This window comes from Staurois parvus, unplaced genomic scaffold (genome assembly GCF_062004578.1).
Source record: "Staurois parvus isolate SC_StPar_1 unplaced genomic scaffold, SC_StPar_1.0 ptg000818l, whole genome shotgun sequence".
Lineage (NCBI taxonomy): Eukaryota > Metazoa > Chordata > Amphibia > Anura > Ranidae > Staurois > Staurois parvus.
In genome coordinates, this window is record NW_028318614.1 from 662,501 (window position 1) to 687,412 (window position 24,912).

Sequence of the window (24,912 nt, forward strand, 5' to 3'; positions counted from 1 at the left end):
AAAATAGTTATGCCTTTTTGGTGGATTTTTTCTAACTCAAAAATAATTATGCATTTGCTAGGATTTTTGTGTCTAAAAAAATAGCTATGCTTTCGGAGGATATCCCTTTTTTTTTTTCCCCCTTTTTTTGTTATTAATATATATAAAATAGTTATGCCTTAAGAGATCTTTTCTGCTTAAACAGTATTCATAAAATAAATAGTTATTCCTGTGGAAATATATTTTTTTCTGTTTTAAACATTATTTAGAAAATAAATAATTATGCCTTTTTTTTAGAAAAGCACTAATTATGCCTTTAGGGTAAAAGCACTTTAAGACTGTCCTTAACAGTCGTCTTTAACTGCTGACGTCATCAAATATTATCCAAAAAGTGTCAAAATATCCTCCCAAAGGCAAAACTATTTTTTTTTTTAATAAATAGTGTTGAAACAGAAAAATGTTTCCAAAGAAAAATATATTATATAAATATTGTTTAAACAGAAAATATCTATTAAGGCATAACTAATTTTTTATATATATATATATATATATATATTTTTTTTTTTTTTTTTTATTTATTTATTTATTTATTTATTTATTTTATTTTGCTTCCACTTTAACTCCCATGTCACAGAGCTGTGGCTAAAAATAAAAGTCACTCCCCAGGTACCTGAATTTGAATTTCAAATTGGCTGCAAGGTAACAGGATTAGCTGCCCTGCCTTGACTTGCTGCACTTCCAGTAAAACTGGCAGCGTGTGTTTAGGGGAAAGTTGGGCGGATGGAAGGTGGATTAACTGACACGAGTTAGCTCCTCATGACTCTTTTATGATGTTGTGTGTTGCTGGGGTAGAGCACAGAGAGATCTGCTCTGTCACTTTAAGTTGCATGGGAGTTTGACCAATAGAAGTACAAAGAGGGCTCTAAATAATTTCTCACTGACAAAAGCCAAGACATTCTGGTCTAAACGCCTTGCTAAACTCAACAAGCAGGACTATAGAGGCACAAGCAAGCAGCACTGTATAGGATTCTGATCTCCCTCATGCACATTTGATGAGACATTGGAGCCTCTGGGCTGTCACTGAGATGCAGCACGAGAGTTCTTTCTGATCCAGCATGGAAATGCCTAGGAACCATCAAACTTTTATCCAGCTGCTGGTCTTCATCTAAAATAATCCAAATAAATCCCAAACTGGCAGAGACAGAAGGTAGGATGTCTGGGAAAAGGGTAGGGTTAGGGTGATGGTTGGGATGATCAGCCTCTATCTAGGGGGTAGACTTCTCTTGCAACAGGCAATGGAACTTCAACTTTGTCTAGGATGCTGCAGGCAGTACGTTGTTTTTGAAAGTCACTCCAGCATGGTGTTGGAGCAGGGAGGGAGTTTTCTAGGGCTGTACAGCTAGGAATGCTCTGAGACACAACAGTGTTCAGTAGATCAGTCTTTCTCAACCTTTTGTACCATGGAGGAACCCTTGAAATAACTTTCCAGGTTCAAGGAACCACCATTAATAATTATTTTGTCTACTGCTCACAATACCCTAGTGTGGTGGTCACTGGGAAGAATATTCCTTTGAGATAGCTAAAGTGTGCTATGATAGTCACTAGAAAGAATGCTCCTTACCTTGGTGGTCACTGAGAAGAATCCCCCTTTCAGATAGCTAACGTGTGGTGTAGTAGTCACTAGAAAGAATGCTCCTTACCTTGGTGGTCACTGAGAAGAATCCCCCTTTCAGATAGCTAACGTGTGGTGTAGTAGTCACTAGAAAGAATGCTCCTTACCTTGGTGGTCACTGAGAAGAATCCCCCTTTCAGATAGCTAACGTGTGGTATGGTGGTCACTAGAAAGAATGCTCCTTACCTTGGTGGTCACTGAGAAGAATCCCCCTTTCAGATAGCTAACGTATGGTATAGTAGTCACTAGAATGAATGCTCCTTACCCTGGTGGTCACTGAAAAGAATCCCCCTTTAAGATGGCTAAAGTTTGGTATAGTAGTCACTAGAATGAATGTTCCTTACATTGGTGGTCACTGAGAAGAATCCCCCTTTCAGATGGCTAATGTGTGGTATAGTGGTCACTAGAAAGAATGCACCTTACCTTGGTGGTCACTGAGAAGAATCCCTCTTCTAGATAGCTAAAGTGTGGTGAGGTGGTCACTGTAGAGAAGGCTCCTTACTTTGGTGGTCACTGGAAAGAATCACCCTTACAGTTAGCTAAAGTGTGGTATGTGGTCACTGGGAAGAATGCTCCAAACTTTGGTGGTCACTGAGAAGAACCCCCTTTCAGATAAAGTGTGGTATGTGGTCACTGGAAATAATGCTCCTTACCTTGGTGGTAACTAAGAAGAACCCCCTTTCAGATAAGTGTGGTATGTGGTCACTGTAAAGAAAGCCCCTTACCTTGGTGGTCACTGAGAAGAATCTCCCTTACAGTTAGCTAAAAAACATCATTGGCTGAGAGGTAGAAGTTGCTCTTTGCTCAAGAAACCCATAACAAGCTCTGGAGGAACCATGGAACTCTGGTTGAGAAAAGCTGCAGTAGACTGATTACTTTTTTTGAAGGCATGTCTTTCTTTTCCATTGGTGGGGTGGGCTTCTACTGGGTTAAACTTGCTTTTCTAAGCTGCTGTATTAGGCAGGGATACCTGTCTATAGGGTAGCTTTAAAGGCAATCATTGGCAAGATCGTGTTGCTGCAATGGGTGACATTGCTGACTTGATTTGGTTTTGTATGTTGATGACTGCATTTGGCAGTGAAAAGGTTAAGAGACTTCTGTCTTTTCTAATATCTTTGTGTTTGCATTTCCATGATAATGGATAGTGATGTGTGTTGCATGCTTTATATTAACATATTTTTGCTATGCTGTAAGTTGCAGAGCCTAGGGTTCCCATAGGAAAGGGTTACAAAGAGGCTATTTGATACCAGTTGCAATGTATTCCGTTCTTTTTTCCTGAGCCAGAATTTTACCTTTTCTATACCCCCCCCCCCCCAACAAGTCTTGCACATGTTACATAGAGTCAAACATCCCCATCAAAGTACAATAAATCTTCTAATAATATAACATGCCTTATGAACGACCCATCCTATGATTTGCAGTGAGGAAAACAATAAACTAGAGTATAATGAAACCCACAAATTAGAAAAATATGAGGGTGCTTGCAGTGGCATATGGAGTACAGCCATTCTCGTCTTTTTTTTTTTTTTCCTTTTAATTTTTTTTCCCTCTGTCATTTGCTGCTTTTAAGAAGTAAGAGGGTGCCCTCTACTGGCCACATGGTGTACAGCAGCTATTACATTCATTAAGGTTTTTTTCTATAAGGGAAATTGCTTCAATTGAAATTCATTTAAGTTTAAATGACCTTATAAAGAATTAAACCAGCCTGATACAAATGTTTGAAAGTGGTTTCCTAGCCATTAAGCTTGTCTCGCAGAAAGAAACGGACACATTATATTGCGCCTAATGTGTTCAGGCTGTAGGCTTATGCTTTTAACTGCTACTTTGCAGCAGCCGGAGAAAGTACCGAAGCTAGGAATGGCATGTTTTCTGTGATCTGTTGTCAACTGTCAATACTGTCCGCCTTTTTTGTCATTTTATAGCACAAAGATGTGCAGATCTACAGACTCAAATGGCTTAATACTTGCAGGCAGGAGTTACGAGATCTGTTCTGAGCTTTTAGAATGTTACCGAAAATCTACAGCAGTCCACTAAATGAATATATTCATTTGTCTTTTGTGTGTATCATGGTTATGCATCTGTACTACTTAATGTTTAAATATTAAGTGTTGAGTGTTTGGTTGGCATATGTGCCATAAGCATTGCTGTAGCATCATGCAGCGTACCGGTGAAGACAGTAAGACGATGCAAGGAGCAGTTGTGACGTACAAGGTGCTGTAACCTGAAGCAACCAATCAGATTTCAGTATTCTGTAATCACCTTCATGAAGGAAGGATTTCTGACGGTTGCTGCGGCTTGCATATACCTTTATTATTATGCATGGGTGTTCATGGTTTGGTTTGCTTGTACTTGACTTCTGTTGAAGACCATCAACCAGCAGTTGATGTCTGTGGTAGACAGTAAAAGGTACTTTTGCACAGGAGAGTCGCCCTGTAGCAGTTTATTTGCTATAGGGCGGTCCTTAAGTGGTTAAATTAAAGTGGTATTACACCCAAAACAAAAAATTTAATATATTCCAGTTTACCAGTCCTTGAGTATGGTGGCTGCATTAGTTTTTTCTTTTTGGGGGCTATTTTCCTTCAGTTTTCACCTGGTGATCTGGCTAGTAACATACTTCCTGTATTAGAGTGCCTCCACTGCAGATGAAGGAGGATGGGAGCACCTTTTAGACAACTGCGCTTTTTAATGGGGGGGGGGGGGAGTAGTGTCAGATGTTAGCAGTTTTCAATACACTAACAGCTTAAAGTCATACTCCAGCTCAGGGGCGGACTGACCATTTGGAAACTCGGGCGCTGCCCGAGGGCCCGGGGTCAGTAGGGGGCCCCATGAGATGCCCCTGGTACCTTTTTCATAGGCTTTTTTGAGTTTGGGCAAGGACACAGGGGCCCCATGATCCCCTATTGCCTGGGGGCCCCATGAGTTGTCAGTCCGCCCATGCTCTGACATCAACAAGGCATATTCGTCCACACAACTACCGCTCACTGGATATTTTCTCTTTTTCGGACCATTCTCTGTAAACCCTAGAGATGGTTGTCCATGAAAATCCCAGTAGATCAGCAGTTTTTGAAATACTCTGACCAGCCCGTCTGGCACCAGCAACCATTCCACATTCAAAGTCATTTAAATCCCTTCTTCCCCATTCTGATGCTCGGTTTGAATTGCAATTCAACTGCAGTTACACAAACAGTTACACTGTACAGTTTTTTTTTTCTTTTAAGATAAAGGTGAATAAATAAAATCTGATCATTGTAAGCACCCCTGCCAGTGGTAAATGGTTTACCTCCACATATGATACATTTGCAGTAGAGCTTGTTCTTTTGAAAAATAACAGACATACTGGCCAAATCATCGGGTGAAAATAAAGAAGTGAGAAAAAAGAAACCTAATGCAGCTATTACATCTAAGAATTAGTAGCTGCAATCTAATAAATGTTTGCTTTTGGGTTTAATACCACTTTTCAGTCCCTGTTGAAGGAATGTCCTTGACATACCAAGAGAGACCGGATTGTTTCTGTTTTATGTTCTTGTTTATGCAGATAGCCCTGAAGCATTTCACTAAGATAAAAGAAACAGTCATTTGTATTATAAGGGAGTGCAAAGAGCTCAGATGATGTGCAAAATGAAGGCATCCATCCACCTATCAGAAATGATCCTTTCACAGACCTGTCTGATATGGTTGGCTGCAATGGGTTACAGAACTCTGCATATTATCATTGCCCCCCCCCCCCCCCTCCTCCCCCAAACCTTCTTAATTAATTGTAATTTTATGGAGGAGCTTTGTTAATAGTCATTAATAACCAGTTTATTCTGTTACTAATGTACAGGCATCTCAAGTATCCATTGTGACCAATGGAAATGTTCAAATGTTTCTTGTTGCTTTGGGAGAAGATCTACAGCTATTTGCTGCTCTCTACAGTTGTTCATGGAATGTTCACCTAGAACAGGGATCTCCAGACTTTCTAATCTAAGGGCCAATTTACTGTCCTTCAGACTCTGAGGGAACCAGACTGACCAGTGTAAGGAGAAAAGGCCCTGGAGTCAAGGAGAGTAAACAATACCCCACCATTGGCATCAGTGGGAGGAATAGTGTCCCATTGTTGGAATCAGGGAGGGGAACAGTGTTCCATCATTGGTGTCAGTAGAAGGAACAGTGCCACATCATTGGTATCAGTGGGAGGACAACTACCCCATCATTGGTGTCAGTAGGAGAGATAGTGCCACATCACTGGTATCAGTGAGAGGAATAGTGCCGCTTCATTGGTATCAGTGGGAGGAATAGTGCCGCTTCATTGGTATCAGTGGGAGAAGTAGAACCCCATCATTGGTATCAGTGGGAGGACAACTACCCTATCATTGGTGTCAGTAGGAGAAATAGTGCCACATCATTGGTATCAGTGGGAGGAATAGAATTCCATCATTGGTATCAGTGGGAGGAATAGTGCCTCATTATTGGTATCAGTAGGAGGAATAGTGCCCCATCATTGGTGTCAATAAGAGGAATAGTGCCCCATCGTTGGTGTCAGTGGAAAGAATAGATCCCCATAAATGGTATCAGTGGGAGGAATGGTGCCTCATCATTGGTATCAGTAGGAGGAATGGTGCCCCATCATTGGTGTCTAAGAAGAAATGGTGCCCCATCATTGGTGTCAGTAGGAGAAATGGTGCCTCATCATTGGTGTCAGTAGGAGGAATGTTACCACATCATTGGTGGCAGTGGGAGGAAGGGTCCAAGATCATTAATATAGGTAGGAGCAATGGTGCCATATCATTGGTCTTAGTGGGAGGAATGGTGCCAGATCATTGGTCTTAGTAGGAGGAATAGTGCCCCATCATTGGTATCAGTGGGAGGAATAGTACCCCATCGTTGGTATCAGTGGGGGGAATAGTGCCCCATCGCTGGTATCAGTGGGGGGAATAGTGCCCCATCGCTGGTATCAGTGGGAGGAATAGTACCCCATCGTTGGTATCAGTGGGGGGAATAGTGCCCCATCGTTGTTATCAGTGGGGGGAATAGTGCCCTATCATTGGTATCAGTGGGGGGAATAGTGCCCCATCTCTGGTATCAGTGGGAGGAATAGTGCCCCATCATTGGTATCAGTGGGAGGAATAGTACCCCATCGTTGGTATCAGTGGGGGGAATAGTGCCCCATCATTAGTATCAGTGGGAGGAATAGTGCCCCATCGCTGGTATCAGTGGGAGGAATAGTGCCCCATCGCTGGTATCAGTGGGAGGAATAGTGCCCCATCGCTGGTATCAGTGGGAGGAATAGTGCCCCATCGCTGGTATCAGTGGGAGGAATAGTGCCCCATCACTGGTATCAGTGGGAGGAATAGTGCCCCATCGCTGGTATCAGTGGGAGGAATAGTGCCCCATCGCTGGTATCAGTGGGAGGAATAGTGCCCCATCGCTGGTATCAGTGGGAGGAATAGTGCCCCATCGCTGGTATCAGTGGGAGGAATAGTGCCCCATCGCTGGTATCAGTGGGAGGAATAGTGCCCCATCGCTGGTATCAGTGGGAGGAATAGTGCCCCATCGCTGGTATCAGTGGGAGGAATAGTGCCCCATCGCTGGTATCAGTGGGAGGAATAGTGCCCCATCGCTGGTATCAGTGGGAGGAATAGTGCCCCATCGCTGGTATCAGTGGGAGGAATAGTGCCCCATCGCTGGTATCAGTGGGAGGAATAGTCCCCCATCGCTGGTATCAGTGGGAGGAATAGTGCCCCATCGCTGGTATCAGTGGGAGGAATAGTGCCCCATCGCTGGTATCAGTGGGAGGAATAGTGCCCCATCGCTGGTATCAGTGGGAGGAATAGTGCCCCATCGCTGGTATCAGTGGGAGGAATAGTGCCCCATCGCTGGTATCAGTGGGAGGAATAGTGCCCCATCGCTGGTATCAGTGGGAGGAATAGTGCCACATAATTGATATCAGTGGGAGGAATAATGCCCCATTGTTGGTGTCAGTAGGAGGAATAGTGCCCCATCATTGGGCATGATGAAGTGGATACCTAATGAGATTCTACAGTAATAGGAGGTGATGAAAAATAATGCAATTTTAAATGTAACAATTTTCTACATCAAAATTGCCATGAACGGTGGAAGAGGGCTTCAACCAAACCACCATTGCTTATTTTCCCTTGGAATTAATTGGTGGACATATAGAAACATTCACGCACCAACGATCCACGTTAAACCAGTTAATGACATCAGAAACCCTCTACATACCGTCATTATGACCTAACTGCACTGTAGTGGCTATAAGTCCTCCATAATTGGTTATCAGTTGTAGATTAATGGTGCAGAATCCCATCTAATGATGGGGTTCCCTCCAGATTATTCTGGTAGTTGGGTCATTCACGTATGTTGGTTGATGGAAGAAAAGGGTGAATTTAGTGAAGGACTCTAAAACAAGCTCTCTTTACAGAGGTTTGTCTGAAATGATCATTTCCAAAAGGGCTGTAATGAATCTTTCAGACTCAGAAAAGTTTTAATCAAACCAGGCTTTTAATTAATTAGGCAAAAATGAGTGGGCAAAGTACAGTAACCCTTTTCAACCCATCATGTGGCTGCTCACTTTGGGAAGAGATCTACAGTACGTCTGCTTTCATCCTATGGATTACTGCTCAGTTTGGGGTAGATTTACTAAAAAGGTGCACTCAGAATCTGGTGCAGCTGTGCATGGGAGCCAATGGTGGCAACACTGTTTGTTCTGCGGTGAAATCACACCACACCGTTGTCACCTTGTGGCAAAGGGTAGCCTTAGAGGAACATATAGTTTTTGTTGGACTAAAGCTGAATCATTTTTGGCTATTTGCACAGTGGAAATAAATTGGCTCTAATGCTATGTGTACCATCCTTGGCTGCTGCAGCATTTTTTTTATATATCTTACTTTTGCTCAGACAGTCTCCTGTTGGCATTGAACATCCACAGCTGAGACTTGTAAATCTGGCTGCAGTACACTCAGTTCGCTGATCACTGTTGGTCACTTGCTCGATAACGGCTCCATTCATTAAAAGCCATACATTGTGTTCAATGAATACAAGGTGTTCTCTGACTGGAGGCGGGGAGTTTGTGACATTCATCCACACCTCCTCCACCTACAGTGTGCCTTGCATTCACTGAAGGCAATGAATGGAGGAAGTGCTGAGCAAGTTACCCGTAGTGATTAGTGTGCTGCCACTGACACTACAAACCTCAGCGCCGGGTATTTGGCGCCGACAGGGAATCTGTATCAGCCAAAGATTGTGAGCTGATTGGTGGGAAGAGACACACTCCCCTTCACACAGCTCACAGGAACAGAGCTGAGGCCATCAATCATAGGCTGTGTGCTGGAGCTACCTCTCTGTCACCTTTTTTCTCTTGATGTCAGGAAAACTTGTCAGAAGTGAGATAGCAGAGGAACAAATCAGCAGACAGAAATGACACTTAGTGCTCTGGAAGGAGACAACCACACACTACAGAGGCATTTGGTTTATTCATTTTTCATGTTCGAAGTTTACAACCACTTTAAGTAAGCAACAAACAAATTAAAACCCACCTACAGCCAACAATGTTTTAAGCAGTTTCAGCAACCGTTTTTTATTTTTATTCCCTCAGAGAAAAAAAATTTGATGGGGAGGGAGCTCCAACACACAGCCTGTGATTGAAAGCCTCAGTTCTGTTCCTGTGAGCCATGTGGAGGGAGGAAGTGTCCCTTCCCTGCAATCAGCTCTCAGATACTCTCCTCACTGAGGTCTGCAGTGTGTAACTTCAGCTCTCCATCCCTTTATTTCTGAAAGCTCAGACAAGCTTTATAAATTTTAAACTTTGCACAGCTGTAGAGAAAAGAATACTGAAGATAAACAGGTACAACTTATGTAGGATAAATTGTTTCATCTCTGTGTATCACATGAGGCCAGTCACTTCACTAGGTATATGTAAGGGTTTACAACCACTTTAAGGTTCCGTTCACACCTATACAGTTTGCTTTTTGTCCGTTTTGTAGTGCTTTTCGCAGTTCATTTTGTGTTTTGTCTACACACGCTTTTGCCACACGTTTGTTGCATTTTTGATGCGTTTTACTGTGTTTTGCATTTTGTTTAGCTCTTTTTTTTTAAAGTGAAATTATTTTTTTTTTTGCTGGGCAGAATAAAAATGCGGCAAAAACACACTGCCATGCATTTCAGCAGATTCTCCATTGAACTCAAAAAGCAGTGTTTTTGCTACAACAAAGTCCCTGACCCTTTCCAAAAACACAGCAGCTCAAAAAAGCATAGATGTGAACATGTCCCATAGGAAACCATGTTAAAGGGACTGTAGTGCATTTCTGCAAAAAGCACTAAAAAACGCATTGGTGTGAACGGAGCCTAAATATTCCCAGTACATTTCATGCAGAGCTTCCATTGCCATCAACCTGGTTGTATCATGGCAAGGTTTGACTCCATGGACTCTTAGATAAAGCAGTATAGAGAAAGGAAGGAGTGTCGTAAAGCAAAGGAAACCAATCATATTTTAGCTGCTGGATGATGTGCGATTGGCTGCTGTGGTTTGATTGCACTTTGACCATTGGCTACTCCAGTTTATTACCCTTTGCGCTTCACCATTTCGCTCCGCACAGACATAGTGCCATTTTTCTGTACATACAGTTGTGTCCAAAATTATTCAACCCCCACTGAAATTGAGTGTTTTGGCCAGTTTGACATTGCTTTTGATCATTCAGTCATCTTGCTTACATTTACATTAAAGAGGCACTTGTAGGTCAGACAAATATAACATAACAGTTATAATGAAATAACCACAAATGTCTTTTCTGTGCTCACAGCATTATCAGTTTTATTCAACCCCCAAGTGACATTCAATCTTAGTACTTAGTACAGCATCCTTTTACAGTTATAACAGCTTTTAAACGTGAAGCATAGCTTGACACAAGTGTCTTGCAGCGATCTACGGGTATCTTCGCCCATTCTTCATGGGCAAAGGCCTCCAGTTCAGTCACATTCTTAGGCTTGCGCACTGCAACTGCTTTCTTTAAGTCCCACCAGAGGTTCTCAATCGGATTTAAGTCTGGTGACTGCGATGGCCACTCCAAAATGTTCCAGCCTTTCCTCTGCAACCATGCTCTAGTGGACTTGGAGGTATGCTTGGGATCATTGTCCTGTTGAAAGGTCCAACGTCTCCCAAGCCTCAGGTGTGTGACGGACTGCATCACGTTTCCATCCAATATCTCCTGGTACTGAAGAGAATTCATGGTACCTTGCACACGCTGAAGCTTCCCTGTACCTGCAGAAGCAAAACAGCCCCAAAGCATGATTGACCCTCCACCATGCTTCACAGTAGGCAAGGTGTTCTTTTCATCATAGGCCTTGTTCTTCCTCCTCCAAACATAGCGTTGATCCATGGGCCCAAACAGTTCTAATTTTGTTTCATCAGTCCACAGAACACTATCCCACAACTTTTGTGGTTTGTCCACATGGCTTTTGGCATACTGCAGTCGACTCTTCTTATTCTTTGGAGACAGCAAGGGGGTACGCCTGGGAGTTCTGGCACGGAGGCCTTCATTACGCAGTGTGCGTCTTATTGTCTGGGCTGAAACTTCTGTACCCACATCTGACAAATCTTTTCTCAGTTCCTCAGCAGTCACACGGGGACTTCTCTCCACTCTACGCTTCAGGTAGCGCACAGCAGTCGAAGTCAGCATCTTCTTTCTGCCACGACCAGGTAGCGTTTCAACAGTGCCCTTTGCCTTGAATTTGCGAATGATGCTTCCTAAGGTGTCTCTTGGTATGTTTAACATCTTTGCAATCTTCTTATAGCCATTGCCCTTCCTGTGAAGAGAAATCACCTCTTCTCTTGTCTTCCTGGACCATTCTCTTGCCTTCACCATGTTTGTAACCACACCAGTAAATGTCTAGAAGGAGCTGAGTATCACAGTCATTTTAAAGCTGCCTAATTGGTGCTTATTATGCTTGATTGCTGCTCGGTGACATCCACAGGTGTTTTCAATACCTGATGGAAAGCACCTGTATGAACCTCTGTTCTTCAGAGTGGTAGTCTTTAAGGGGTTGAATAATTGTGGCAATGAAGAAACCACATAAGAACCATTTACTACTGTATTACATAAACAATTGATGTCATTTTAGTTGCATTTGGGTAGTTACAACGTCCTTGTAGGATTTGATTCTGAATACAATTCCAAATGTACACTATAGTCCCTAAACCCCTTTACAGCATTGGGGGTTGAATAATTTTGGACACAACTGTATCTCATGTATGGTCCCAGGGCTACTGTTAAAAACCACGGGGCCCCATACAGTCAACCTGACAGTCCCCCCTCCCCATAAAAAAAACGCAGTTTACTATGCTTCAACTATGAATGAACACAGTGATTGATTAGTGCTGAGGGGCAGGTAAATGTAACATATTTACCAAACCCTTACCCCACTTTCCATCCAGAAGGATCCTGTTGTGTGCTTGCAGCTGCCGGTGGGAAGGAGAGGAAGAAAGTCAGCAGCACTGGGGGGTGTGGGCACACAAGCAAGGCCTGGGCAGCAGGGGGGGAAATGTATAAGGAGGGTGATGGATGCGGCATGGTGGGGGGGGGGGCAGGGATGTATTTAGGTTTTGTGCTGCCATAGGCAACACAAAAATCATCTGCCCCCATGGACACCGACCAACACAACCTCCCCTGCCCCCCACCCAAGAGAGCCTTCTAAGCCTTCCACTACCCCCCCCCCAGCGATAGAGAGACACTCATCTTCAGAGCTCCAGACATCCCTGGGAACGAGAGGCAGGCTCTACATACACCACAGCCTCTCTTGGATCCCACCTGGTTCCCATGGTGTATGTGTCTCTTCTTCCCTTCTTCTGGTGGAGGTGCTGCCCCCCCTGAAAAATGCTGCCCTAGGCAAGTGCCTTGTTTGCCTTGTGGTAAATACGCCCTTGGGGGGGGGGGTCAGACACTGGAACCAATCCCCTTATGGCTCTCAGCCGGCTTGGTGGCTTTCAGCTGCTGCAGAGAGAGCCATACAGTGGATTGGTTCCAGTAATTGCCTCCCTACCATGCTGATCAACCTTCCTTCCCACATACGATTCGCCCAGCTGCCTGGGCCCCCCCCCCCCTGCTGGCCTGGGCCCTTTACAGGAGGACTGATGGTAACCTCTTGGTCCTAACACAGAGATATTATTCATAGGATTCTGTTCCTTCATGCTGTGTTTTCCTCTTGCACAAGACTGTACAATGACATGCGAAAGCCACTTGTTAAAATGTAACCTTTAATGGAATTTAAACCATGCAAGTTGCAATCACTGGAATTCCGGAATCAAAACAACGTTTTTATTCTAGTGCTCTCCTTCCAAATACACGGAATAGGAAATGCGGTACCTGTTACATAAGGCAACGCAAACTGACCTTTGACCTCTGGTTTGAATTAATACGATTTGTTTGCTGAATTGGATGATGTTTCACATTCCCGATGTTCTTGTATCTTCTCCAACCTGTTAAACTTTGACTTTTCTTTTTTAGTTGGGAATAGTTTAAGATCCAAGCATTCCTTTAGCTGTCTGAAAATAGAATGTGTTGCTCCTCAGAGGATTCAGTCCTGCACAGGAAATTGATAATTGTAGGATGAAAGGGGAAATTGAATTGGGTGCCATAGGGCAACCCGCACTCTCCTTATTTCAGACCTGTTGATATATGAGGTCTTCAGCAAAAAAAAAGTGTAAAGTGCTGGTAACCGAGTGACACTGGATGGCGGCATCAGGCATGCAAGTTGGAGGTAACCAAGTTAAGTCTGTATGGAAGCAGTTGGCAAAGTTTAACCCTTTCGCTGCCAGTGTGGGGGGGGTTACACACAATCTGGTGACTGCAACCACCGGGATTGTGTCTAAAACTTACAGGCAGACTCCTGCCGTTCAGGTGGAAGCAGTTGGGTGGCTGCACGGCTGCCTGATTACATCCACAGTCCAAGGGCTAGTGTTAGAAACCACGGGGCCCCATACAGCCAACCTGGCAGGCCCCCCAAAGAAAACAAAGTTTACTATGCTTCAGGTATGAATGAACACAGTGAGTGCTTTTTAACGATCACTCATTGTGTTAATACAGGAAAGGAAGGGACTAGTAAAGGTGAGTAGGGAAGTTGGCAGTACTGCATGGGTGGGGGCACACAGTGGAGCCTGGGCAGCAGGGGGAAATGCATGGTGCACAAGGAAGGCGATGGGTGAGGCGGGGTGGCAATTACTGGAAACGAGGGTAAAAAGTCAGCTCTCATCTGCTGAGAACCATACAGGGGATCAGTTCCAGTAATTACCCCCCCACCGTGCCTACATCTGATTTACCCAGCTGCCTGGGCCCCCCTGCCGGCTTGGGCCCGTACAGGAGGACTGGTGTTACCCCCTTATCCACTGCCCTGGCAATGGTGCACTACTCCCCCCCCCCCCCCCCCCCCCAGCTATTTGGACCCCTGCCATTTATTCTGGGCTTAGCTTGCCCATCTGTGGGCCTGGTGCCACCATGAGAGGTGCCGGTGGATGGAGGGGAGAACGGAGAGCAAACACACGTCCGCTTTCCTCCCCTTCTTGCTGCGACCTGGAAAGCGATGTGTATGACCGTTGTCACTTTCCCCTGCCAAAAAAGCCAGGGAGAAATGTATTGCAATGTGATCTGCATTGAGTGGAGCCTAGAGGAGACATGCAGGGTCTTTTAGACCCTGGATGTCTCATTAAAGAGAACTTGTCAGCTAAAAATGATCACATAGGGGACTTTGTTTCCCCTATGTAATAAAAAAAAATAAAAAATAGTTACACCCAAGCACATCACATCCCCTCCCAAAATTTTTTGAGGCCTCCCACCCCCACATATACACACGCACTAATGTAAATGCATGCTTTGGGAGTGCCAACGCAAAAAACGTAGATTGCGATACAAGTTACATATCACCACTCACGCCAGAGTGAGAGCAATTCTTTTAGCACAAGACCTCCTCCATACACTAAACTGATGACCTGTAGGGGCTTTTGAAGTGTTGACTCTAAAAAATATACGTACTTAAATCTGTCGCCATTTTGCAAGCACACAAATTTTAAGGTTTGATATGTTGGGTATCAATTTACTCGTCGTACCTCGTCTTTTATATTTTACCAAAATTTGGGTAATTTATTGCATTTGTTTATCCTGAAATTCACTTTAGTGTGTTTACTGAAATGTTGTGTTTCCCAGACCTTTGCGGTAATCTCGTGTGACATAAAAAAATGGAACTACTTTAAAGTGTTACTAAACCCAGTACCCTGCATTCACTATATCTGGTTCCCCACAGTACACAGAACATGGAAATGCAATTATTTTAGTAAATATAAACTTCTAAAGTCTTGTGACTTCTATCAGTGTCCAGCCGAGCACTGGTTAAATCTTGCAGGAGGAGTTTTCTCTAGGAGGATGCAGGACCCTTGGCCTCTGTCTAGGCAGTGCTGATTGGTCTTGTGCCAATCACATGCACTCTTCCAAGAAAAAAACAAACTCTCTCTAGCAATACACACAAAACTGAGCATGTGCAGTGTCTCCATACGATATGTCTTATCAGGAGATAAGATGGAGACACTGGAAGAAGGGGAGGATCATAGAAGTCAGGATCAAACTATATTTTTACACAATGCAGAGGATTAACCCCTTAGGTTCCACAGTGAGTATAACAAGCATGTTTTACTGCATATACAGACTGATTTTACTGTTGTGGGTTTATCAACAATTTAAACTAATTGCATTGCATCTAATGATGTATTAACATATAGAGAGCTGCATTAATTTGTGTTTTTATATCTTCCTTGAGTTTAGCTGTAAGCAGGGCTGGAAAAAGTGGTGGGCAGGAGGGGTGGCTGCCCTGGGTGCAGTGGTTCACTGTAGGGATGGGGGCACCTTCCTTCTGTTACAAGGCTGACAGTAGCAGTGATTTTGACAAGCAAGTGACTGCTGGGTGAAGGATCCCCTAAACGTGCACATCATGAATGGGGGAGGGGGTGCAGCTTGGCATCTTTGCCCTGCGCACTAGTTGACCTTGTCCCAGCACTGGTTTTAAATGAATACAAAACATCCAAAAAATTGTTTTACACAGAGTATTGGAAGAATAGTACATTTTTATAGCAGTTATGGAGATCGAGTGGAGGATACAAGATTTAATAAATATCTTTACATGAGAACAGTAAGAGTCTGTTTCATAGGAATGTTAGACAGGGTGGTAAAGATAAAGTCCATGGAGGAATATTCCAGTGTGCTGAAGACTATTTCAGCTGAGTTATGTAGCTGCACAGAGGTGATGATCGTTTTGTATTGCAGATCATCAAAAAGGAGAAAAGAAAATCTAAAAAAGAACAATAACAAATAATTATTATTATTACTACGAGTTTATATAGCGCCAAAGGGTTTGCTCAGCGCTGTACAATAATAAAACATGAATTAAAAAAAAACAGAATTCTCTTGCTAAGAATCAGCCTTAGGAAAAGAAGTGGCTTGGAGTGAACTTAAAGGAGAACTTACTGTTACTGTATCTGTGCACCACAAACTGAAAAGGCAATTTAATCCATTTGTAATAGTCAGAGCAATCTCCTCCGTCCATTTATGCCTCCATTCTTTATTTTGTTGCAAAAACTCTTTGAAAAACATCCCCTAGCAGTTCTAGCCGTCGCTATCTTGAGTAAGAATGGATGATTCATTAGCATTTACTTCCTGGAATTCATCTGCCCTTAGTTCAGGCATGCAGACAGGAGGGTGAACTTAGCTGAGAAAGGCCCCTGCTCCAGATGAAAGAAAACAAAAATGCCATTGACGACTCCTGGGATGCATGACATCATTTTGGCCTAGAACCAGAAATCAGGAGGCAACTAAAGAAATTTAAAAAAAAAAGGTTACAACTAAAAAAGTAAAGTGAAAATATAAAACTAAACTAAAGTAATATAATATACACTGCTCAAAAAAATTAAAGGACTTTTTTAATCCAGAGTATATCATCAAGTCAGTTAAACTCCTGGGATATTGATCTGGTCAGTTAAGTAGCAGAGGGGGTTGTTAATCAGTTGCAGCTGCTTTGGTGTTAATGAAATTAACAGATACACTAGATGGGCAAAAATGAGATGACCCCCAAAACAGGAATGGTTTTACAGTTGGAGGCCACTGACATTTTTTCCCTACTCATCTTTTCTGATTGTTTTTCACTAGTTTTGCATTTGGCTAGGGTCAGTGTCACTACTGGTAGCACGAGGCGATACCTGGACCCTACAGAGGTTACAGCAGGTATCCTGTTGTAGTGTCAGACAATAATTTGGGTGGGACAACCATAATGACCACTTTTTTAAGATTGGAAACTTTCATATTTAAATGGAAAACTTTACTATTTATAATCGGGTGATATTGGGGGTCTAGGTGTTATGTAGTGTTCCATTTTTAGTGACCAACCAGGCTGTAATTTAAATGAAAGATATAATAGTTTTCAGGGAATAGTGATAAAATTCAATTCCTAAATATGAAAGTGGTAAGTCAGGGTTAGGAGATATTTGGATGTGAAGGAGGTTGGATTGGAAAGTGAGACCTGTGTTTCCAAAGCTCTTCAACACAGGACAATACTAGAGAGTATAGTTCTTCACAACCTCAACGATGTGTGATAACATCTATGCACAATTTGTGGTAGGATGATCCACCAATGATCTATACATTTTGGTGGTTTCAGTGACCATTTGTTGGAGTTTTCGAATTGTTGAACTGTGTGGTAACTATGCAGTTCTAACATAACTAGGGTTTTAACTCCTACTGCGAAGTCCAAAATTTTTCAACATTTTGGCTGTTCTTTGGACATTTTTTGGAAACTGCCCCAGCTTTATTACAGGGCTGCCTTCCAATTGTGCATGAGGCTGCATTTTCTTTTGAGGACTCCTTAATGTCCCCAGTAGCTCTAAAGAGTGTGCCTATCATACAAGTACTTGTATAGCACCGTCAATTTACGCAGCGTTTTACATCTATATTGTACACTCATAGCAGTCCTGCCCTCAAAGAGCATACAATCTAAGGTCCCTAGCATTCAGACATACTAGGGCCAATTTGCCAGGATCCAATTATCTTTCCAGCATGTCTTTGGAGTGTGGAAGGAAACTGGAGTACCCAGAGGAAATCCGCACAGGGAGAACATACAAATTCCAGGCAGGCAGTGTCATGGTTGGGATTGTAACCAACAACCCTAGTGCTGCTAGGAACAAGTGATAACCACTTAGCCACTGTGCTGCCCATATAAGGGGCTACTGTCCTACTAGCACTGTTGGAACCAAAGCTCCTCAAGCTAAGTGATGCAAAAGAAAACTTGCCCAGACATGAGCTTTAAAACTTTGCTTGTTGACATCAGGCAAATTCAGAAGCAGTGCAATGCTTGAGAACTTTCCATAAACTACTGCAGATAGCTTTAAGCATCGCTCTATGGTGATGGTTCTCAAAGTTCTATGGCACGTGGACCACTGTAAACCAAGTCAAAGACATTCTAGACCTTCTATATCTATGCTCAATTCTTACCGTGTGGGAAATAAAACCGATGTGACACTTGGGATTGATTTACTAAAACTGGAGTGCAAAATGGTGTATGGTAGCCAATCTGCTTCTAACTTCTGATTGAAAAACAGTAAACCCCAATCACTAGTGAAAGGCTTTTTAACAGTAAATCACATGAAGATGGCTACTTACAGCATTCCAAAAGACCATCACTTGAAAAATATACTATTTTGAAAAGTCTGTGGACCAGAGTTTTAAAAATACAGCTTGCTAGTAAGCAGAAAAAAAGGTATTTGGACAAGCGACTTTGAAGCAAGCCTGTCGTAAAAAATAAAACCCATACCTACCCTCTGTTAGACAATGTCTGGTGCCTGAACTTACTGATAAGTCAAATCAAATCACTACCACCTGCTAAAATGTCAATGGCAGGCACTGACAACACTAGTACAGTCAGTTATAGCCCACTTTATGGTCTGCGGTCTGTCCTCCTTATGAGAGCAATGGGTTCAGGTGATTGGTCACTAGGGTCTTGAGAGTTTCATTGAGGGGTGGCAGGGGCCATGTTGCATGTGGAAGTATGAGGATTTCGAATGAGCAATAGCAGAGATCAGATCTGTCAGAAAGTTTGGCACCAGCAGAAGCTTAGCACAGGGTAGGTTTACAATTTTTATGACCAATTTGCTGTAGATTTAAAGAAGTATTAAAAAGTATTTTCAATACTTATTTCACTGCACTACCAACTAAGATGTACATACACTTTAAACTTTAAATGACTGTAATTCCCATATAAAAAAAACCCTTTGTGTTCATTTATTAGAAAGATTGTTAATGGAAGTTTAAGTTCAAAGGCCTTTTGATACTTTGCTTACTTTCCTTTGGTTCATTCATAAATATTCTGGATTATATGTTCCATTAACAAAGTATTTGCACATTTTTTTTTTTTCATTATGATCACTGAGTAGCCTGTCTATTTTTCAAAAAGCCATTTACAGCTGGATCATTCGCAGCTAGATGTATTTTTTCCTCAATGCTTTATAAATAAAAGCCCACATTACTATTACAGTTTGCAGTTTTTAGAGTGTAGCCACAGCAAGATCAATAGTCATCACTTATTTAGGTTTCTAGTAACTGAAGTTTAATGTATGCAGACAATCTCAATGCTGTTTTCATGGGGAGAGGCAGATAGGAAAAGCCTCTCCAGTTCTTCATGTAAAATGCAGCTATTTGCGTTGGCAATGGGAATTTAGACACTAGTGAACGAATAACTGGGGGTGGATGGTGGAGGGATGAGTAATTTTGGCTGTTCAAAATAAGATTTTATTTAGAATGTGTGAAAGCCAAGTATAGCTTGTTTCAATTATGGAAGCGTGTCAAAAAAATGTGTGAAATGTACAAAGAAATCCAATACAAATTGGCTTTAATGCAAAGGCATAATTGATTCTGATGCAACAGGCAGACCTCACAGAGCTATAAGTCACTGTTTCCTTTAACTCTCCATGTACCACTGGACTCAAATCTATTATAGAAGTTAAAGAACAACACAGGGCAAATGTACAAATCTCCAGTTTTCAGGAGTAATAAAGTTTTGGACATATAATAATAGAGTAGTTATATTTCACTTCTCATTGATACGTGTATGGAGCAGCTGTATAGCATTTCTTTGTATTTGAGTGCTACTGAAGACCCCTGCTCATGGTGGGCATCATTGAATGAATCCACACACAAAACCACAATGTGTGGATCCTAACAGATCACCATTAGTTAGGAAAGGGGACTCAGATCTAGCTTCATCCAGTTCGATAAGGTCAAAAACTCCCTAACTGTGGTAGCTAAACCTGTAATGCTGCAAAAATTTCCAAGTGAACTTTCTCCTTACAAGAAAAGTGTTTGACTTTTAAATGGCCAAACATTGGTTCTTTCTCTGGACTTTTGGATAAGACTATCCGATTGGTAAACCATCATGATTTGTAGAAATATGGTGGGCCTAAAGTATACTAATGAAAAATGTTCTAAAGGAATGTGTTTCTTGGTTATAACAACCAAATCAAAAATTATACACAGAGTCTGACTAGTGATTTCAATGGGAAAGAATAACATGTTTCCTTTAAGAGATTGACCATACATGTGGGTCAGTATGTCTTGCTTTCCACATTGCTAATCTCCATCCTACAGGAGCATGACCACTATTTACTCCACAATGAAGTGGGAATTAAGTATATTGATGGCTGCTTGAAAATTATTTCTTTAAAAGGACTTCATGTATCAAAGTGCCAAAAAGAAGAGCTTCGTGTATGAAAGTGCCCAATGGAAGGACTAAAGCCAACCAACCATTTTCACTTTTATGCATGATTAACATTGAAAGTATGATGGTTGGCATTGGCAATATGCAAATATGCCCTGTCTTGTAAATATAGTTTTTATATAGGGCCAGGTAACTTAATGCTAATATCTTGAATTTGGGTATCTGTTGGTAGTCTGATTCATTCCTCGTGTCCTTTATTCTATCTCTATGAGAGGACTAAAGCAGTGTTATTTCCATTTGAGTACAGGTCGGCCTTTCTGCCACAGTCATTTCATGGGTTTGTCTATTGCCTTTTTTTTTATTTTACATTCCAAATAATGTAATAGAAGAATAGATTCCACTTTCTGTAGGAGGGAGAGTGACATTCTATAGTAGGAGTGTGGCAGAATTGCGGTTACAGGAATCTCATCCCTTGAGTCCCCAAGACATCTAAGGATCCAATAAGTGGTTCAGTTAAACAAAGTTTACCTCTAACAGAAATAATGATTTTATATGGAAAAGAAAAAGTTGATAGACTAGGCAGTATTGTATGGATGTACCCCTTAAAAGGTTATGAATGAGAGAACAAAGAGGGCTTCTTAAAATGGGCCAAGCATTAAATATACACTATGTTGCCAAAAGTATTGGGACGCCTGCCTTTACATGCACATGAACTTTAATGGCATCCCAGTCTTAGTCTGTAGGGTTCAATATTGAGTTGGTCCACCCTTTGCAGCTATAACAGCTTCAACTCTTTTGGGAAGGCTGTCCACAAAGTTTAGGAGTGTGTCTATGGGAATGTTTGACCATTCTTCCAGAAGTGCATTTGTGAGGTCAGGCACTGGTGTCAAGCAAGAAATTCTGGCTCGCAGTCTCCACTCTAATTCATCCCAAAGGTGTTCTGTTGGGGTCAGGACTCTGAGCAGGCCAGTCAAGTTCCTCACTCCAAACTCGCTCATCCATGTCTTTATGGACCTTGCAGTCATGGTGGAACAGGAAGGGGCCATCCCCAAACTGTTCCAACAAAGTTGGGAGCATGAAATTGTCCAAAATGCATTGGTATGCTGATACCTTAAGCATTCCCTTCACTGGAACTAAGGGGCCAGGCCCAACCCCTGAAAAACATCCCCACACCATAATCCCCCTCCACCAAACTTTACACTTAGCACAATGCAGTCAGGCAAGTACCATTCTCCTGATAGCCGTCAAACCCAGACACGTCCATTGGATTGCTAGACAGAGAATCATGATTTGTCACTCCAGAGAATAGGTCTCCACTGCTCTATAGTCCAGTGGCGGTGTGCTTTACCCCACTGCATCTGACTCTTTGCATTGCTGTCACGTACCTGATGGGAGACTGAATTGATGAGGTCGGCCTCACTTGTGTCACTAGTCCTGACCCCGCTGAGGTTGGAACAGAGGGAATCTAAGGACCAGGGGGACAAGAGCGCCAGTGGTTTGCTTGTGGCTCTTGTGGATGATGGCCTTGGTAGGCAGGGTATCAGTTGCTTAGTATACTGCAGTGATAGCCCAGGCAGATTCGGTGGATTGCCAGCTGCACGGCAGAGCCAGGTATGCAGCCAGGACTGGAGCAGAGTTGTAGGAGCCCAGGCAGGTTTGGCGGATTGCCAGATGCACGGCGGAGCCAGGTATGCAGCCAAGAGACAGGACTGGAGCGGAGTTGCAGGATAGCCAGGGTCATAACAGTCGGGCAGCGTGGTACCGAATCAGAGGAAGAAGCCAAAGTCAGGGACAGGAGAGTACTCAGAGTCAGGAACAAGCCCGGTCAGCAACAAGGAACACGTATTGAAACATGCAGGACACAGGGGGGAAGCTGAAGACCAGTCAGCACTGAATCAGCACTGAGGTGCTCTTTAAATAGCCCGCCCAGCGCCGACAGGCACGCCTGGGTCCTAGTGCCTGCCCGGCGCCGTCATTGGTGACAGGCGCGCCTGGGTCCTAGTGCCCGCCTTCCTGTATGCCTTGTTGGGATCCTGCGCATGCGCAGATTCATGTGCTGCGGCGATCTTCTTGTTCCCTGACAATTGCACTTGGTAATATAAGGCTTGGATGCAGCTGCTCAGCCATGGAAACCTATTCCATGAAGCTTTGTTCACACTTCTGTGCTAATCTGAAGGCCACATGAAGTTTGTAGGTCTTTAGCTATTGACTCTGCAGACAGTTGACAACTTCTGCACACTATGCACTGCAGAATGTTATGACCCCGCTCTGTCATTTTATGTGGCCTTCCACTTTGTGGCTGAGTTGCTGTTGTTCCCAGTTGTTTCCACTTTGTTATACCACTAATAGTTGACTGTGGAATATTTAGTAGCAAGGAAATTTCACGGATTGGACTTATTGCACAGGTGGCAACCTATCACGGTACCACGCTTGAATTCACTGAGCTCCTGAGAAACCAATGTTTGTAGAATCAGTCTGCATGCCTAGGTGCTTGATTCTATACACCTGTGGCCCTGGAGGTGATTGGAACACCTGAATCCAATGATTTGGAGGGGTGTGCCAATTCGTTTGGCAATATAGTGTATCTATGATAAATATATGTTACATGTTAAGTGTATTAATGTGTAAATATAAATCTTACAAGGTGTTGCCTCTCACAGTGATCACAGGACTCCCTATAATAATTGGGTTAATTTACTAAAACTGAAGAGTGCAAACTATTGTGCAGTTCTGCACAGAAAGCAATCAGCTTTGAGGTTTTTTTGGCAAAACTTAGTTGAACAAGCTGAAGATAGAAGCTGATAGGATACCATGCACAGATGCACCAGATTTTGCACTCTCCAGTTTTAATAAATCAACCCCAATGCCCCATTAGAATTTTCTAATTGGAAAGACGATACCATCTTTGTTCAGGAATCATTCAATTCTCTGAATATCACCCATGCTGAGCAGCTGACCTCCTGTGTTCACCAAGCACAGGACCGGTAAGACAGAGGTGATGACTGTAGTAGCAGTGCCTACTACAATGATTTCTGGCTTCCACAGGGATACTACAGGTATGGAGCATACATACTTGCATTGGTCCAAGCTGGAGCAATGTAACTGCAAAAATATCAGTTGAAGGAATTTAGCTTTAAGATTTTGTTCTCAATGGCTTTGATTTCATCTTTGGCACCTGCATTGCGTGAATATCATAAAGAATTCTTTATCGTCCCAGCAGCTAGTGTCTTGTTTAGAATACCATGGAGCGGTGTACTATTTGTTCAAATGGAGAACATCAGCTAAAACTAAACTATGTAAACAGAAAATGTTGAAGCTAGATAAAAATTGAAGCATAGCTGGAACTGTCAGCATTTGAAAGGTAACAGAACTCCTTTCCGTAAATATGTTTGTGTTGTTGATTTATTTATAGAGATGGAAAAAAAATAGACTGCAATGTGTCTTTGTGTCTGAATAGGAAATCTTTGTATGCCTTTTAGCTGAGTCTCTTAAGTAAGTAGGGCCTCTCCTCTTAATGATGTAATTACTAACTTGAGCTGTTTTCGAATGATTCTGATGAGTGCTCAGTTTCCTCCATTGTTTCAAAATTGCTGTTTCAAGACTGACTCATCTCGCTATGTAATTCTGAAACAAGCACTCTTGGTTATGTCAAACTGTGAGTTGGATCCTGAAGAGGGGTTTTGAAGCGAAATCCTGCAGAGCTCTCTTTGAACGTAATAAGTAATTCTTTCACTAGCAATTTTGGTCAGGGAAGCATTTGCTCATTTGATGAGTCTGATAGCAAAGGGCAATGACGGTTTGAAAGAGGACCTAGGTTTCTCAGGAGACCACTTAGGCTAGCGCCTAGAGCAGTGCATGACCCTTGTTCAATGAAACTGTAAGAAATTAATGTTTTGTTACATGTAGAAAGATTATTTTTACATGCGGAATACAAAACTGAACCTCTGTGGTTGCAGGTGGCTGAATCGTAAAAGGCACCGTTGGGTTGCAAAAGTAAGATCCAGAAGTGACTAAAACTGCCACTTAATGGTGGACCCACTTAATTATGAGGGGTCATACAAATTTATGCCCGTAGCAAGCAATCATAATGATACAGCCTTTAATCCACTGAAGAATGTTCAGCATTATAGCTGCATACATTGAGAAGCCTTAATACTAAACTAGAATGCTAATGAAATGGTCCACTTTTGGTCAATTTCTTTAAGCAAAATCGAGCTTTAACATTTCACACCAACACTTCAAGCTAAACTCTGGAATACGTCAGTATTTTCTAAATACAGTATGTGTAGTCTTACCTGGATCTTGGTGTACTTTGTGTGTTTCCTCCAGTAATCCAATGAAACTTGGCCTTTGTATGGAGGCTTCCTGTAGTAAAGACTGGTCACTGTTGCTCACTCCTCTTGTGCAGGGTGGCTGGTCTTGTATTTGCCTTCTCCTGTAGTTTTCTGCAGGCAGCCAGTAGTGGGTGGACCTGTTGGGTCTCCACAGTAATGGAAATGGCTAAAGCACAGTGAGTAATGCACACT

At 42.6% G+C, this 24,912-nt stretch overlaps 1 protein-coding gene across 3 annotated transcripts in view; it reads left to right on the forward strand.

Annotated features, from left to right (window-relative positions):
- The window catches only part of BDNF (brain derived neurotrophic factor), a 148,553-nt gene that overhangs the window by 61,442 nt on the left and 62,199 nt on the right, over positions 1 to 24,912 (forward strand). Inside the window, exon 1 of one of the 3 annotated variants that reach the window (XM_089654957.1) lies at positions 941 to 1,186. The exons of the other annotated variants lie outside the window; for them this stretch is intronic. The gene's annotated coding sequence lies outside the window, so the exon portion shown is untranslated. Of the gene's footprint in view, positions 1 to 940; positions 1,187 to 24,912 lie in introns of those variants that run through there. 3 annotated transcript variants of the gene reach the window in all.